Below are 14813 nucleotides of genomic sequence, written 5' to 3'. Positions count from 1 at the left end.
AAAACATTCTTTCATACATATGAAAAACATCAACAATTAAAAAGGTTTCTAAGCGGTTTAAGTTGATATTGAAATTTGCATGTGTACTGTCACTACTCCATTTATCATATGACAGACAACGTTCTCAACTAGGGATTCTTGTTCGCCTGCAGTCCTGGCGACTAGAGATCACCTGCCCACATGTATTATTGCTCCCAGAAGTGCTTGTGTAGTGTCGCCCCTGAGAGCAGCGCCTCATATTTACCCTGAACAAACAAATTCAGATTGATTCAAGCTCAGAGGTTGTAGGAGCTGGGATCTTACAACAGCTGCTCCTGGCAGGCTTGCATAAAAAAATGATAAATGGAGCCCTATGTGTTTAAACCCCCCCCCCCCCCCCACAAAGGAGTTAAACACATAGGTAAAGTCACGCACTGCAGCTACTGAGCAGTTACACAGACTGTGATTGGTGTGGTTGTTTGATTGCTGCTGTTGTGGCCATTAAGCTGCCACCGCTGATTGGCTCATAAACTTTTTCTGGTTGGCACTAGCAGTTTTCAAGTGTGAATTTAACTATGTAATTAACCCTCCCATTCAGTGGTTAAACACATAGAGTTCCAATGTAAAAAGTGCAAAACATTCCACGCTATAACAAATGAAAGCATTTTTGCACACTAAAATGTCCCTTTTATAGCTCAACTCCTACTGCATATTTCTACAAACATAAAAAACAAAAAAGCTTGTTTTATTCAATTCAGGAACACTCTTGAAATACATTTTAAAAGGGTTTATTTAAATGTAACAAACTTTAAAAATATTTTAAAAGGGACAGTAAACACCTTGCGATTAAAAGACATTTCAGTTGTGCTGCAATAAAATAACATATCAGCAAAATGTTTTTAAAACTATTTAACATCCTTTTTTCTACAATTATTTTTTAATAGCTCCACCCATCATTAACCTCATTTGGAGGAGCCAATCTGGGCTTTAGTTCATAGACAACAATGTTAGTCACTGCCCTAAAGTTAGTATAAAGTGCACAGTCTTGCAGATATCATTAGGGATCAATATGTAGCAGAGTTGGCCTTGAGAAGTCAGCAGGGCACATTTCAAGCTCTGAGAATTAGAAATTGCCCAATTCAGAGCTAAATTACATAAAAACTTAAATTATGCTTACCTGATAATTTTCTTTTTTTCTGACGGGGTGAGTCCACAGCTGCATTCATTACTTTTGGGAATTCAGAACCTGGCCAGTGGCCACCTGGAGGAGGCAAAGACACCCCAGCCAAAGGCTTAAACACCTCCTCCACTTCCCTCATCCCTCAGTTATTCTGCCAAGGGTACAAGTAACAGTAGGAGAAATATCAGGGTGAAAAAGGTGCCAGAAGAATAAAATAAACGGCTGCCCCATATAAAAACGTGGGCGGGGAGCTGTGGACTCTCCCCGTCAAAATAAAATAAAATTATCAGGTAAGCATAATTTAAGTTTTTCTTCTTAAACTGCGAGAGTCCACAGCTGCATTCATTACTTTTGGGAAAACAATACCCAAGCTATAGAGGACACTGAATGCAAAAAAAGGGCAGGTAGACGAGGCGGCCCATTCGGAAGGCACCACAGCCTGAAATTACCCAAACATCTGACAAAAACAACTGCTTCCCCAGAAACAGAAGGATAAAACCTGAAAGGACCAGGTAACTTCCCATCAGTTAAAACCAGCAAGGCCCTAGTTAGAGACCACTCAAAATTAGTAGATTGATTTCTACCGAGCACAAAGCCTCCGAGGAGACAAGTCCCGTAGGCTTCAAGCCCACACTTAAACTTACCCCCAACCTGAAGGAAGGAAGAAGAACTCAGAGATCTAAAGACTGTCAAGGTATATGTAAGGTTAACAAATATATATTTTAATAATATATTTTAAAGTTAATAAATATATATATATATATATATATATATATATATATATATATATATTTCATTCACATCTGGCTGGTCAGTAGAAAATGATTAATTTCTTTCAGACAAACTAACTTCAATCATGTTTAGTTATCCCCCACTCAGCATGTAAAGTTATGCTGAACACACAGGGGGGGACAATGAAACATTTGGCCTGCTCAATTTAGAACAGTCACTTAGAGGAATGTTGTGAGAGAGAACAGAGTTTGTGGCTTGAGACAGGACAAAACCATTTGCTCCTTAATTGAAAATGCAAGCTTCAGAACATCCCTTACCCCCATACAGTTAATAAAGACATAAATGTCTAAGACTGTTGATTTAAAACCAAATGAGATGGAAATTAGCAGACTGGAATCAGGATACATGCCCATATATGGGCTTCCTCCAACAGAGATGCCGATCCATCTGAAGAGATGTTGAAAATGCAAGCATTTTCCAAAAGGGACTGATAATTTGCACAGGTTTGTTGAGTTACTCATGCTGTGTGGCTGCTAACACTGAAATATACAAAATGTAGACGTTGCGTCTGGGGGAGGATAACACACAGTGAAAGCACATGACTTACATGTTTCAAACAACTATATTATATTCAAGTAGAATACACTTCAGCATTATCAGAAAATATACATTTTAATGGATATGAGACTATTTAAGTGATATTAAATATAAACACATGAATATATATATGGAAAGTAAAAGATTGAATGAAATTTGTAATAATCCCATATTTGAATTACATATATATATATATAACATGCTTTCCTGTTTTCCAGATGGAGCTAAAAAAAAATGATAAATACAAGATACTGCATAGAAGTGAATGTATGTATATATATATATATATATATATATATATATATATATATATATATTTGAAAGCATAACATGTCTTAGCATCTGTATTATTTAAGAGTATTTGTGGACCTAAAAAGAAATGACTATTAACACTTATTTTATTTCAGATCTGCATAGAAAGGATTCATGCTTCCAAGATCCATTAGAAACGTGAAATATGGCATATTCATGTGGGAATACAATACAATACTGAATTCAAAATAGGCTGTTATTTGTATATAAATGCCAGGATACTAATAAAATTGTAATGGATTTTAAGCCAATAATTAGCAATATAAGTTACTTTAATACAATACAATGTTAATAATATAACATATTTGGTATCAGAATAATCAGAAAAATAATCTAATACTACCCATCTATAATTGGGGTTATATGTGATTGATGCAGAGAGTTATGGTCTGATTAAATAACCATTTTATGAGAATAATTAACTTGTTAAAAATGTTTAGAAATGTTGGATAGTTAAATATACTGCTGTGTTGTATGTCTACTGCCCCCGAGTGGCAGAAATCCAGTAGGACAGTTAAGGGAATCGAACTGTTCAAAAGATGCGTTACCATGGTGAACATGCTCAGCTCCGTTAAGGGCCAATCGGATCAGATATTCCAAATATCCAATCAGAAGGGACAAGGAGGGCCACCCATTATTATCACCTATGATGGAGATACCCATATAAGCTTAAGGCAAGAAAGAGAAAGGGACAGATTTCTGCTGAGCTAAACTTGTAACTGGTTTGTTGGGCGCGAGATACCACTTTACTCAAGAAAAGCTGATCTACCTTTCTCATTGACTGCAAATTATACTTATTGGTATTTTCTGAGGTGAAAATATTCCTATCAAGGAATATTGGATATCGATTTGGTGTTCATTTTGGGTAATGTATTAATAAATTGCTGTTGCAAATAGATTTAAAGAAGCAGTTTGTATTTCTAGTTAGTATTTCATAAGCCTGTGTATTATTAAAAGTTTATCTTTTGTATGCTAAGAAATTCATTTAAAGCAATTGTTCACAGCAAGAATATATGTATTTTTAGTTTTAAATTAGAATTGTATTATAATAAATTGCAACTAAATAGCTGAATATATATATTATCCAATTGTTTATAAGCACTGTTAGGATTGTATTGCTTGGATGTTAAAAGTTAAAGATTTTAGTCTCATTGTGTTAACTGAATGAAAGGCTATTTGTAAATAAGGCTGGTTTTTAAAGGTAAATTTTTTTAATAGTTGTTTTTAACGTGTATAATAGTGTTTCATATTCTGGTATTACAAATATATTTCAAAATGTTCATGGATATTAACTAAATAAAAGAATTCAGGTATTTATATTAATTTTATGGTTCCTAGTAGATGCATATTGATTGGGGGTTTATTTTAAAGGATAATTATTTAAATATATTGTGTTATAACCCTACCATAAGCTGATATATTATTTGGAGAGCACTACTGAAGGTTCTTATCATAAATACTGACAAGACCAACAAGCTAGGGTAAAAGGAACTCTAGCCAAACTACAAGAGCAAACCAAGGTTGCAACAGGACAAAAACGCATAGTGAACAAACTCCAACTACCGAACAAAGGGAAGGGAGGAAAAAAAGGGGAGGAGAAAAACCCTACCCGTATCTGAATAGACGTCCAAGGGACCATGTAACGTCCCAACCCTGGAAACCTAGAGAGACAAGGAAGACCCCATCCCTCACACAGCGTGCATCCGCACTATGAAAGAGCGACCAAGGGATAAAAACCACCCCCGGGAACCACCTAAAAAATCTTATCATGCTCCAGATAAAGCCACAGGCTTCCCTCTGCAACAAGAGTCTTGCAGAATCCAGCCATTAACACTAGCCAACCAAGCTATGAACTGCACTGGGACTACCACAGAGGAAAAATTCAGAAGGAGTGCAGAAACCCACTCCCTCCCAGGAAAAACAAGGAAGCAGGAGAGCATCCAAAACCAGCAGAGAAAGCCCCCTGCTGAGGAAGGAAACACAGCAAAGCCTCCCAGTTAAGGAGGAATCACAAGATCTAAGTAAGATACGTGTTCAAGGCTCAATCAAGCAGACAGACCTCTGACCCCCCTATTTGAGGCAACGGACTCAGCACCAAAGCAACTGACAATGTCCGAAAGCAGGAAAATAAACATTCCCCAGACCCCCCAGAGGGGAACTAAATTGAACAGTACCAATGGGTAGAGCAAACTCCACCATTTGCTAACAAGACTGGCATGCTAGCCAACTAAGCTATGACAGAACATAGGATGAGCTTGTGTTCCAGGAACAAGACACAGATCCTTACTCTATGAAAAGGGACACTCCCAGGCAAAAGAGAGACTACACTGAAACAACAGTGACGGCACAATACCAGAATCCAACCCTTCATGATATTCTGCACACAAGGCAGGGGGGAAAACAATGAACAGAGGAAGACCTCCAGGGCACTAGGTGGATACTGTGGTATGCTCCAATTTCCCTAGGGGGAGGAGAAAGCCAAATATAACCGCTCACCCGCCCACAGGCATGGAGTGTGCGGCAACAGACAGACAGCAAAGGTAATACCAATTGTAGATGAACCATCCGGCTGCAACAGCCGGCCCAGAAGAAAGACAAACAACCCTCAAACACACATTTAAGGTGCAAAAAGCCGCAAGAGATTGCGACTGCAATCTCCCGCTTGCTAGGTAGCTTAACTGCCCATCAGGCTGTTTCCAAGTCTCAGATAAGAGAAAAACAAACCCCCCAGAAAGGGCAAATGGAAGTCTCAGAACCGGAAGGACTGAGCCAAAACCCATCTAAGAGATTCGGTGAGATATCCAAGAAAAGACATGTCTGGAAAACCGGACATCTGGAAACTGGAGCCGGCTACAAGGTAGTAACCCCTGAGGAAACATAGGGATACCTCATACGGAGAACCTGTACCCAAGGAGATGCAACCACAGCCACATCCAAAAGTCCTTGGACACTGGATGTTCACTAAGCATCCCAGAGACAGAGAGCATATCTCCTAAAGGCTCGAGGGACAACACCCCAGAGTTAGAGCTCAAAACTAGATATCCAGTTTGAGAAGATAAAATAGTCTCCAAACAATCCCTTCAGGATCAACCTCCCGGAAACTCCGGGATGAAGTCACAACTATAGTTATTCTATCTACATTCTAAGCTGGAGCTACACTCGTGAGTGTGCATTGCTGCAGGAAATCGTTACCCTTTGTACAATCGAAAACTGGCAGTCGTTGGCTGGGCCGGCAGAGACTGACAGTATTGGCAAACAAGGTCGGCATAATCTGACAAGGGTACTACTGCACAGAACTTTATCGCAGAGTGAAATCAGAGCCCCTCCGTTTGGGGATTGGACAAAGCTATTTTTTCTATACATCACTCCTTCAAAGGTATCTTGCGTGTTGATATACACTTAAGAGCAGATACTTTGGTAGCGAAAATTTCAGTTACCTTCTGAAGCCGCTCCAATAAAGGACCAATCAGGAGGCTGATCCAGGACAGCGCCCATAAAGGTGACGTCACCCCGCTACGGCGGTAACTTTGATTACAGAGACTTCAGAGCACACACAGTGTGGGGGTAAGCCTGCGGTTGATCGCTATCTGAGAGTATTGACTCTGGAAATCACCCATGTTAACTTTTTAACTCGAACTGACATTAGTTCCACTGGTCTATAATAACGGATCTTCCTATATACATTTTTATGTGGTGGCAACCTGAGTTTTATTTTATTTTTTAACGGAGACCTCCGTTAGTTTTATGCATTTACAGATAAGAACTTTTAATAGAATTGTTTAATACTATCCTTTTGTGTTTTATGAAGTATATTAAATTGGCATAGCCCCTTTTTTATATGTAAGATTTGGTCCTCTTTTTTAACCATAGTATCTTAACATATTAAGAACACTAGTGCACTTTAAAGGGATACAACTGGTAATTTAAAGTAATTTTGTTTTTGTTTTCTACTAAAGATACACCATTAGCGAATGGCACCTTGAATTAATTTAGATTTTGTTTTTGATTAGCACTTTTATTCCACTAGGATACACTACTAGCGAATTATAGGATATACTTGGTTTTATCGTATTCAATAAATCACGTTTAGAGTTTAATCACCTTCAGCTTTTAGCGCTCCTGTTTCCTGTTATTTTGTATTACTCCCGGAAACTCCCACAGCTCAAGGAATTAACGATGGACGAGCCTCACAATTCCTGTCGTGTGACAGATAAAACCGAGACATCTTGAGTAAGGGCAGCTCCAGGAAAAAATGAAGACAAAACACATTCTCCAGAGCCCCAAAACATGGGAGCAGACGAGAAACAGTAGGAGGAAGAAAAAGGCCATAAATGCCCGAACAGATGACCCCCCAACCAGCCCCAAGAAGGGGAAAAAAGAAGCCTAAGGCACCTCGACCCCTTAAGGAAGAGTTACCGTCATCAAGGCCTCAAAAAATCACCCCAACCTGGTTCCCCAGATGTCCAAGGAGTCATCTAAACCTCCAGTCCCATTGGGAATGGAAAACCCTAGCTCCAAGGCCAAAGGACCCCTGGAACCCCCAGAGTAATCTTTAGCAGGATCCACTTTTGGAACCCCGCCAACAATCAGGAACAGGACAATGAGGACTGAGTGCAATCCCTCTGATGCCCCACCCAAAAGAAGAAACGAGAACCAGCCTGACATCTAGGAATGAAAGGCCTTCTCTACCATGTTTTAGCCCTGCAAGGGACAGAGCCTCAAAAAAGTTTTGAAAACTCATGGATGATCCTCTCCACAGAATACTTTATTAAAGGCGAAAGCTTTATTCTATCTGAAGAGAAACCAGAGTATAACAAACTCCTCATCCGAGTGAGCAACTCACCACCCAACCAGGACAGCCAGTTATACCGGCACCAAGTGGATGATATAGACCTTAAGAAACAGAAAATAGTGCCCGACCAGGACCAGCCTGCTACATAGGGCACTCACAACTGACCCAGGGCACAGAATAATCGAAACCCCAATAAGAATCGACAAAAGGAACTATAGACATAACAATGTATTAACACCTTAACATGCAACTTCCGGGGAAGTGCCTAAGTGACCACAAAATGGCTAGTATCAAATTTCAGAAAAGAAATGTTTCCCAACGGAAAAATTATGACAGACACAAGCTTCTCAAAAAGAAATAAAATACATCCTAACCGGATCAAAGAAAAAGAGGGTAGCACCAGCAGGTGAACGCCCAAGAAGAATGGGCACACTAACAGGACCAGCTAATCAGAGACCCCATTCTCCCGAAGCTCAGAACTGGAATAAGATACCCAAAAAAGAAAGTAAATTGGAGACGACAAGGAGATTAACTTCATCCCCCCCACGTCTAACCTAGCTTGCCGTCTGGAACATTAGGATTGGGATCCTCCAGCACCGCCAAAACATGCAGCAGAAGGACACAAAGGCGCGCCAGTCTATAACGAAAAGCAAGACTTACCTCCGCCGGGGCAACTGACGACCCCGACTCCGAGGGTCGGGCCCCTGAAGCTTCAGAGGAAACCGCTTCCCCAGATGACTGATCTGACCCATACTATCCCACGCCTGACTAGCCCTGTTAACAGAACATGGACAGTATCTCATCAACACCTCCCTCCCAGGAAGTTGTAAATGCGCCAACGCCATAGATATAGTCATGCGGAACCGTGCCGTAACCTCTGAAGGAAATAAGCCACCTTCCAGGGAAGGGGTAATGGCATTAGAGACACCTGCTTGCGTAGCTAAGGAAGGTTCTAGGACACGTGCCTCACAGGATGTGAGATCCCCAGGGGCGGATAGCTCGGCATTCAGAACATAACTGATGGGCATGGATTACCCGTTTGAGACCATCCAAGAGATGGTGTCCAAAAAAAAAAGGCACCCTCCACAGGCTGTTGCTGAAGGTAGACTATCACCAGGGTCAGCTCTTCTTAAAAACAGATGGATGATCTAAGCAAAAACAAAAAGAAGGCGCTCCAATGGGGCACTATTGGAGCGCCTTCTTCTTTTTGTTTTTGCATGGATTACCCGGGCCATTTCATACTCTTCGCAAGAAGTAGAATCTGAATCAGAAAAAAAAATCAGGATCCTCCATAACTTGGATAGAACTTGGATAGAAATTATGGATAGAAGGAAAAATAAAAACGGCACGTTACACCCCCAATGGCTGGGGCACTCACCACCTCCTGTGACCCAGACAACTAGCGAAACAGACTCTCTCTGTCGCCACGCGGTCAGGAATACGGAAATGGAGAGGAGAACCAGAGAAAAGCGCGCCAAGGCCACAAGAGCCGCGCAGCCTGACAAAAAAAGGCCATTATGTTCCAATATAGCCACGAGCCCAAGGGTCACTACACATTAGCATAACCATGCATCCATCCATCAGGAGATATTAAACCTTGATTCTATAAAGATAAAGGAGTCCCACTGAGACCCAGACTTCTTAGTTTACATTAAATTCATACATCAAAGTAAAATGAAACAATCTTACCAGAATCTATGCCGTGGAACAGGAACCCGGCCCTTCAAGTGTGACAGATAGTAGCCTCGCTTCTGACATGGACTTGAATGAAGAAAGCAGGCAGCGAAACTCATCAACACCGATTGCTAAGGAGCTGTTAACATGAGTCGGGATGGCTTCGCAGGAAGACTTTCCCTACATCTCCGGACTCTAACATCCATACATGCTTTAACTGAGAGGCTGACAGGATTACTTAAAACTCCAGTACCATCTCAAAGAGTACTACCCTCCGAAAGAGACTATCCTTAATCTTGCGACACTTCTCTGCCAACCTCCTGTAACGAAAGGCAAAGAATGACTGGGGATGAGGGAAGTGGGGAGGTATTTAAGCCTTTGGCTGGGGTGTCTTTGTCATCTTTTGGTGGCCAGGTTCTGAATTCCCAAAAGTAATGAATGCAGTTGTGGACTCTCCCCGTTTAAGAAGAAAAGGGGCAAAATAAATAATTAAAATATATTTCAAAGTTGTTTCATTGTGCATAAATAAACACTTTATATAAAAATCTCAGGGTGTTTACTGTCCCTTTGAGCTTGATTTAAAAAGTGAGATTAAAACTAATTATAGTGTCGCCGTCTAACTACAATCAAATATAAATGTTTGTTACAATCATTGAGAAAAAAAATAATCCCTTGTCTCACCCCCACCCCCTTATTGAGTTTAATGATCTGAAAGAAGAAATTAACTTCATCACACCCTCTAAGTAAAACGAGCCCTGGGGGATAGCAAATATAGTATTCCTATGAGAGATTTTCCCTTTTCAATCAGAGCAGGGTAAATTAAAGAGACATGAAACACTGTGAGATTATAAAATAAAATGCTTAGCAAAAAAAAATATTTAAAATATTTTCATTATTTATTTTGTCCCTTTTTCGGTGCTGCTAAAAAAAATATCCCAATGAATATGTAGTTTTGGAAAACATATGATATTGTCCTGTCTAACTCAAATAAGATAAATAGGAAGCACTAATGAGCTGCACTATGACCCATGTGGCGTTATTTACTAAATATAACCGCTAAATAGAGCGATCCATTATCACACAGTTTTGGTGCAAGCTATTTTATAGTGTATCATGCCCCAGAGTCAAGGAAGTGCTAGAAAATTTGAGCGGGTCCAAAAACAGTTTATATGTAATAATAATTTTAAAATTATCATAATCACACTGGTTCAAAAAGCATGGTCATATATGGTATAATAAGCATATAATGTATATTAATAATATTATATATTATTATTACATATATTATTATGTTTTATTCAAATAGTGTGAAATACAAATATAATCCTTGATTCTGTTTTTAGTCAAAATATAAATCTAAGACCCTTTTAAAGAAATATATTGTATTAGAAAACACTACCTCTTCAGGAAAAGAGTTCCAAAGTTTAGTTTACAGTGAAAAAAATATTTTTATTACTGGAGATCAAATCTCCTTACATATTATCTAAATGTATAACCTCTTGGTATAAGCTATTTTCTTAGACTAAACTTTGTTCTTGCCAGTTCTCTATACAGAATACATTTGTACAACTTAATCATTTCATTATGTGACAAATCCTCAATATAACGTGGATACAAATATATTATGGCCATTTGTAAATTAGAAAGTTCAAAAGTAGCAAAAGAAGGTCTTTGTATATATGCCTGTAGCAGTAAAATATTACAGTATAAATAGCAATGGCTTTCAGTGTAGTTCACCAAACTCCACAATAAACGTTAAAACATCCCATGTATTAGTTATATTTGTAAAAAACAAGCAGTTTTGAAGACGCACACTCACTGACCCCATGAAGTCATCTGACGTGTGTTGCTTGACTTTGCTGCATATAAACTCACATGAGATTTGATCTCCATTTTCGGACAATAGCACTCGGAACTGCTGACTTTGAGCCAGATTATAAGTTGAGAGCAAAGTTTTGATAAATATATAATTGCACTTCCCTTTGTAATACTAGCGCACGCAAATGCTTATAAACATATATATTGTTATACACATATAAACACATAAATATATATTCATATTCATACTGTATATATTTACTGGGAACACACAGTTTCCACAGGCCGCAATGTAAAGGCAATTTTCAGTGCTGTTTTTTTTTTTTCTAACACCCCACAGCAGCCCACTTTTTAAAAAAGGTCTGATCTCTGGTTAATTCTCTGAGTGCTAATTACTACCATGAGCTCATGGTAGCAATAACCAGCCTCTTGTAATGGCCGTTTTTTTATCGCGACTGCAAACAGGCAAATTTAAAGGGATACTGAACCCAAAGTTTTTCTTTTGTGATTCAGATAGAGCATGCAATTTTAAGCAACTTTCTAATTTACTCCTATTATCCATTTTTGCTATCGTTATTTGAAAAGAAGGCATCTAAGCTAAGGAGCCAGCCAATTTTTGGTTCACACCCTGGGCAGCACTTGTTTATTGGTGGGTGAATTTATCCACCAATCAGCAAGCACAACCCATATTGTTCACCAAAAATGGGCAGGCATCTAAACTTACATTCTTGCTTTTCAAATAAAGATACCAAGCGAATGAAGAAAATTTGATCATAGGAGTAAATTAGAACGTTGCTTAAAATTGCATGCTCTATCTGAATCACGAAAGAATAAATTTGGGTTCAGTGTCCCTTTTAAAATTTAGCTCTCCACTTGTAATATAGCCCTTTAATGGATGCAGATCACTGAAATACTAACTGGGTTAAAGGTGTTAATGGAGTCTGTGTTAAGCAGTTGAATAGAGTGGTCTTTATAATGAGTGTTAAACAATCTGCCATTTGTATATGGGCATCATGTATACTCCGCATGTTTGATCAATAATGTTTTTCAAACTTTTAATACATTAAAAGTATTTTTTTTTTCATTTGGTTTTGTTTTTTTTTTTTCATTTTAGAGAGATTTTCATGTAAATTCAAGTACAGTGGGGGACATTAATTTCCATAACAAGAAAGTGGCTGAGACTTATCTCATCTTCTAAAATGGGATTGTAACGGTCCTCACACTGTAAATCCTTGAAACAAGTGACAATGTTTTACACATAGGCCAAAGTTACAGAACTCGCTGTACCAAGCATAATTTCCAAACCCAACTCTCACTGTACAGAACAGTTTCTCTTTGCCCCATTTCTATAACTGTAAGAATATTGTGATTTTAAACAAAGAAGACTAAATAGCAAACACTTAACTCCTGATCATGATGACACAATTGCCAAGAGAAACAGAGTTCCTAAAGACGAAAATACTGTACTTTACAATACTTTACGATTTGACATATCTGTCTTTTACACTTGTGTATGTCTGTCCTGCACACTACTGAGGGACTATACAATATGTTTAAAAGGACAGTCAAGTCTCCAAAAAAAATTCATGAATTAAATAGGGAATGTAATTTTAAACAACTTTGCAATTTACTTTTATCACCAAATTTGCTTTGTTCTCTTGGTGAAAGCTAATTCTAGGAGGTTCATATGCTAATTTCTTAGACCTTGAAGGCTGCCTCTAATCTAAATGCATTTTGACCACTATAGGGCATTAGTTCATGTGTTTCATATAGATAACATTGAGCTCATGCACATGAAGTTACCCTGGAGTGAGCACTGATTGGCTAAAAAGCAAGTCTGTTAAAAGAACGGAAATAAGGGGGCAGTCTACAGAGGCTTAAATAAAACATATAAGGTAATCACAAAGGTAAAAAGTGTATTTATATAACTGTGTTGGTTATGCAGAACTGGGGAATGGGTAATAAACGGATTATCTTTCTTTTTAAACACCAAATATTCTGGTGTTGACTGTCCCTTTAATGAATCTAGCAAACCAAAATAGAAAGAAATACAGTCATATGCAAAAATTTAGGCACCCCTGACAATTTCCATTATTTTCATTTATAAATAATTGGGTGTTTGGATCAGCAATTTTATTTTGATCTATTAAATAACTGAAGGACACAGTAATATGTCAGTAGTGAAATGAGGTTTATTGGATTAACAGAAAATGTGCAATATGCATCCAAACAAAATTAGACAGGTGCATAAATTTGGGCACTTCAACAGAAAAATTGCATCAATATTTAGTAGAGCCTCCTTTAGCATAAATAACAGCCTCTTAACGCTTCCTATAGCCTGTAATGAGTGTCTGGATTCTGGATGAAGGTATTTTGTACCATCCCTCCTTGCAAAACATCTCCAGTTCAGTTAGGTTTAATGGTTGCCGAGCATGGACAGCCCACTTCAAATCACCCCACAGATTTTCAATGATATTCAGGTCTGGGGAATGGGATGACCATTCCAGAACATTGTACTTGTTCCTATACATAAATGCCAGAGTAGATTTTGAGCAGTGTTTTGGGTCGTTGTCTTGTTGAAATATCCAGCTCCGGCATAACTTCAACTTTGTGACTGATTCCTCAACATTATTCTCAAGTATCTGCTGATATTGAATGGAATCCATGTGACCTTAAACTTTAACAAGATTCCCAGTACCGGCACTGGCCACACAGCATGATGGAACATCCACCAAATTTTACTGTGGCTAGCAAGTGTTTGTCTTGGAACGCTGTGTGATTTTGCCGCCATGCATAACGCCCCTTGTTATGACCAAATAACTCAATCTTTGTTTCATCAGTCCACAGCACCTTCTTCTAAAATGAAGCTGGCTTGTCCAAATGTGCATTTGCATACCTCAAGCTACTCTGTTTGTAGCGTGTGTGCAGAAAACGCTTCTTCCGCATCACTCTCTCATATGCTGAATTGTTGTATGATGCACAGTGACACTATCTGCAGCAAAATAACGAACAAGAGAACAGAAGCACCTGATACTGGCCGTTAGTATTTAGAATAAATTTAATGAACAGGGTATAACTTCACAAAGTACAGTATACAAAGTATACACCGGGCACATGACCCTAGTAAAAATCGAACAAACAATACAGAGGGGGTGAAAAATAATAGAGCTAGTGACAAAAAAGCCTCTAGTACTGTACTGTACTTTGTGAAGTTATACCCTGTTCATTAAATTTATTCTAAATACTAACGGCCAGTATCAGGTGCTTCTGTTCTCTTGTTCGTTATTTTGCACTTTTGGGCCATAGTGAGCACTGATTTTGAGGCTGTGAGCTGTGGATCGGGCGGACTTCAGGAAACAGCCTGCAGGACCAGGGATCGATGACAGCCTTCCCTCTGCAGTTTGGCATACATTGTTGCAGTCCGGTGTGACAACAGGAAAGCCGCTGGAGCAACAACATACATATGAGGTATTTGCCTACTACCTGTTCAAGGGGATTTTGTGTTACTTTGCCAATTAGAATCATTAAGTGCTGTCCCACATATTGGACATTTGTTGGCCTGTAACCGTAAGATCCGTTTTCCTGCATTCTCTACTGGTCTCCAGGGAGAGAGGAACCCTGGGTGACTATTGTGACTTGTGACTGTTTGACAACGGAGGGTCTCTACTAAGTCAGTTGGTGGAAGTTATGTATAGTACCTACCTGGGCTGGTAGGCTATGCTTTCATCT

At 38.9% G+C, this 14813-nt stretch overlaps 1 protein-coding gene and 1 non-coding gene across 3 annotated transcripts in view; both read right to left on the bottom strand.

The window, feature by feature from the left end:
- Positions 1-14813, bottom strand: part of EMID1 (EMI domain containing 1) — a 272782-nt gene that overhangs the window by 229725 nt on the left and 28244 nt on the right. The window lies entirely within an intron of this gene.
- Positions 7498-7612, bottom strand: LOC128650613 (U5 spliceosomal RNA). The gene has a single exon (XR_008400891.1). It is a non-coding gene; the product is annotated as a U5 spliceosomal RNA (small nuclear RNA).

Source organism: Bombina bombina, chromosome 2 (assembly GCF_027579735.1).
Source record: "Bombina bombina isolate aBomBom1 chromosome 2, aBomBom1.pri, whole genome shotgun sequence".
In the NCBI taxonomy this organism is placed as follows: domain Eukaryota; kingdom Metazoa; phylum Chordata; class Amphibia; order Anura; family Bombinatoridae; genus Bombina; species Bombina bombina.
The sequence above is the reverse complement of the archived record's forward strand: the minus strand, read 5'-3'. Positions and strand labels throughout refer to the sequence as shown.